Source organism: Lathyrus oleraceus, chromosome 3 (genome assembly GCF_024323335.1).
Source record: "Lathyrus oleraceus cultivar Zhongwan6 chromosome 3, CAAS_Psat_ZW6_1.0, whole genome shotgun sequence".
Lineage (NCBI taxonomy): Eukaryota > Viridiplantae > Streptophyta > Magnoliopsida > Fabales > Fabaceae > Lathyrus > Lathyrus oleraceus.
This window is the reverse complement of record NC_066581.1, coordinates 335177572-335180753: the sequence shown is the minus strand read 5'-3', so window position 1 is coordinate 335180753 and position 3182 is coordinate 335177572. Positions and strand designations below refer to the sequence as shown.

At 40.1% G+C, this 3182-nt stretch overlaps 1 non-coding gene across 1 annotated transcript; it reads right to left on the bottom strand.

The window, feature by feature from the left end:
- Positions 1-238: 238 nt before the first annotated feature.
- LOC127133480 (small nucleolar RNA R71) lies at positions 239-345 on the bottom strand. The gene has a single exon (XR_007807452.1). It is a non-coding gene; the product is annotated as a small nucleolar RNA R71 (small nucleolar RNA).
- Between the last annotated feature and the right edge of the window lie 2837 nt (positions 346-3182).

The window sequence follows — 3182 nt, the reverse complement described above, 5'->3', positions numbered from 1 at the left end:
ATTCGCAGGTCTCGCTACTGAGAACCCAAACCAACATTTAAAAATCTTTCTCCAATTAGCAAACACTTTTAAAACCAATGGAGCTTTTCCTGAGGCAATCCGTTTAAGATTATTCCCTTTTTCCCTCAGAGATAAAGCCCTATCATGGTTAGATTTCCTTCCACCCAATTCCATTATGACTTGAAATAACCTTAGAAGAGTATTCCTTGCTAGATACTTTCCCCCGAGTAAAACCACCGTTCTTCGAAACCATATAACTAGATTTACCCAAAACCAAGGAGAATCGTTGTTCGAAGCTTGGGAGAGATATAAAGAGTTGTTAAGAGCATGCTCACATCATGGTTTAGAAAATTGGTTAATCATTCAGACCTTCTATAATGGACTTCATTATAACACTAAGATGACCATCGACGCTGCCGTAGACGGTGCCCTGATGAACAAACCCTATCTTGAAGCTAGTGCCCTCATCGAAGATATGGCTCAAAACCATCAATCATGGGGAGTCGAACGAGCGACAATTGAGAAGAAGGAAGCCCAAGGAGGAGGGCATGAACTAAGCTCTATAGACATGATGCAAGCTAAAATGGACTCATTAGCCCTTAAGGTCGAGCATATGTGCATAAACCTGAATACTGTAGCCGCAGTTTCGTCGGATTGTGAGATATGTGGAACCAAAGGACACCAATCTGCAGAATGTAGTATATTAAATGAAATCCACTATAAGCAAGTGAACTACACCCAAGGGAACCCATATTCGAATACCTATAACCCTGGATGGAGGAATCACCCGAACTTCTCCTATAAGAACAATAACCCAATCCAAAATAATGCACCTCCGAGACAAACATGTTACCAAGCCCCAAGATCAAATCAACCTATGAAACCTGTGCCACCAAAGCCGAGCCTTGAGAAAATTATGGAAAATTTTATCACTGCTCAAACCCAACAAAACAAAGAGTTCATGAACCAGAACATTCACGTTAACAAACTGATTACCCAGTTAGGAACCAAGGTTGACCAAATAGTTATTCATACCAAGATGCTTGAAACCCAGATCTCTCAGGTAGCTTTAAACCGAGCCCCCCAGACCACACCTGAAGGACAGTTCCCTGGACAACCTCAATAGAATCCGCGAGGGCAAGCCAATGCCATTACCCTACGAAGTGGGAACGCTTATAATGAGCCACCAAACCCAAGATTGAGAGAACCAAAACTTCTAAGGAATGTACCGAACCCACAGACAAAGTAAAGGAACCAGAGGAATCTGGAAAACAGGAAGGTCAAGAAAAAGGAGAAAAACCCAAAGATAAAACTTACATACCACCCCCATCATATAAACCACCTATACCATATCCGCAAAGACTCAAACAAACCCAAATCAATAACCAATATCAAAAATTTATTAAAGTTATAGAAAAACTTCACGTGGAAATCCCTTTCACAGAAGCCATCATCCAAATACCTTCTTATGCGAAGTTTCTCAAAGACATCCTTACCAATAAACGTAGACTCGACGATCCGAAACCCTTGGAATGTAATTCCACTTCCGAGAATAAATTAGCCAAAAAAGATAAAGATCTTGGAAATTTCTCCATTCCTTGTCTTTTGGGTAGTCATGTCATCGAAAAAGCTTTTCTAGACTTAGGAGCTAGTGTGAGCTTAATGCCTTTAGCAGTTTGTGAGAGGTTAAACTTAGGAGAATTACAGCCTACTAAGATGTCACTTCAGTTAGCCGATAGATCTGTTAAGTATCCGATAGGCATTTTAGAAGATGTCCCTGTTAGGATAGGTCAGCTATTTATCCCTACTGATTTCATTGTCATGTACATCAAAGAGGACAATGATATACCAATCCTTTTAGGTAGACCATTCTTATCAACTGCAGGAGCCATAATAGATGTCAAGAGAGGAAAGTTGACCTTTGAGGTAGGTGACGAGAAAATAGAATTTATACTTTCGAAATTTCTTATGGCACCTATGATGGAAGACGCGTGTTATGCCTTAGATATCATTGATGAGTGCGTTAGGGAATTAGAACAAGAAGAAATCATAAAAACAATTAAGTTATCATCAACTCCCATAATGGAAGATGATGACTTTAGAAAACCCTACATCGATGATAACCTTTACGAATGTTTATCCCTTACCCCAGATCCTATGCCATGCCCTAAGAAACCAACCTTAGAACTTAAGGAACTGCCTAAAAACCTGAGATATGAGTTCCTCGATGACGAGATGAACCGTCCAGTTATAGTCAGTGCTACCTTGAGCCAAGAGGAAACGAACCAAATTTTAGACGTTTTACGAAGATATCCCTCAGCCTTAGGATATAATATCTCTGACCTGAAAGGTATAAGCCCATCCGTATGCATGCATCAGATTTCGCTCGAAGAATATTCAAAGCCCTCCAGAGAACATCAGAGAAGAATAAACCCTATAATGAGTGATGTTGTTAAAAAGGAAGTTCTTAAGTTACTTGAGGCAGGTATAATCTATCAGATCTCAGATAGTAAGTGGGTGAGCCCTGTGCATGTAGTACCTAAAAAGGGAGGCATCACAGTCGTGCAAAACGATAAAGGCGAACATGTAGCAAAACGTTTAGAAGGAGGATGACGGATGTGTATAGATTATAGAAAATTAAATAAAGAAACCAGGAAGGATCATTTACCTTTACCATTTATAGACCAGATGTTGGAGCATCTAGCCAGACACTCTTACTTCTGCTATCTAGATGGATACTCAGGATTCTTCCAAATACCTATCCACCCCGAAGATCAAGAAAAAACTACCTTTACATGCCCTTATGGAACTTTTGCCTACAGACGAATGCCATTCGGCCTCTGTAACGCCCTAGCTACTTTCCAACGCTGTATGATGTCAATCTTTGCAGATTACCTAGATGGTATCATGGAAGTGTTTATGGATGATTTCTCGGTTTGCGGATTTGATTTCCACAATTGTCTTGCTAACCTTGAAAAAATCCTGGAGAGATGTGTGGAGGTGAACCTCGTGCTAAACTGGGAAAAGTGTCATTTCATGGTGACCGAAGGAATTGTTTTAGGACATATAGTTTCCGAAAAAGGTATAGAGGTAGATAGAGCTAAGATAGAAGTTATAGAAAACCTAAAACCACCTAAAACCATCAGAGAAGTACGAAGCTTTCTTGGACACGCTGGATTCTA